Raw genomic sequence first — 341 nt, 5'->3', positions numbered from 1 at the left:
TTTTAAAAAATTCAAAATATAACATATAAGAAAAATCTAACATATAAAAAATATAACATATAAGGTGTCCTCATTTTGGTATTTTAAAGTCGTTTTAAAAAAAAATATAACATATAAGATTTCCTCATTTTTGTAATTCAAAGTCATTTTAAAAAATTCAAAAGATAACATATAAGAAAACATCTATTTTTTTTATTACATGGTTAATGTGATTGTTTATTTTTTTAAAAAAATATAAAATTAAACAAAAATGAAGAAGGATGCAAAAATTGTTATCAAATCTTTATTATTCATAATCATTAATTGTCATATATATGTAAATCATATTAGGTAATTCTATA

Source organism: Brassica oleracea, chromosome C4, assembly GCF_000695525.1.
Source record: "Brassica oleracea var. oleracea cultivar TO1000 chromosome C4, BOL, whole genome shotgun sequence".
NCBI lineage: Eukaryota > Viridiplantae > Streptophyta > Magnoliopsida > Brassicales > Brassicaceae > Brassica > Brassica oleracea.
This window is presented reverse-complemented; position numbering follows the sequence as displayed.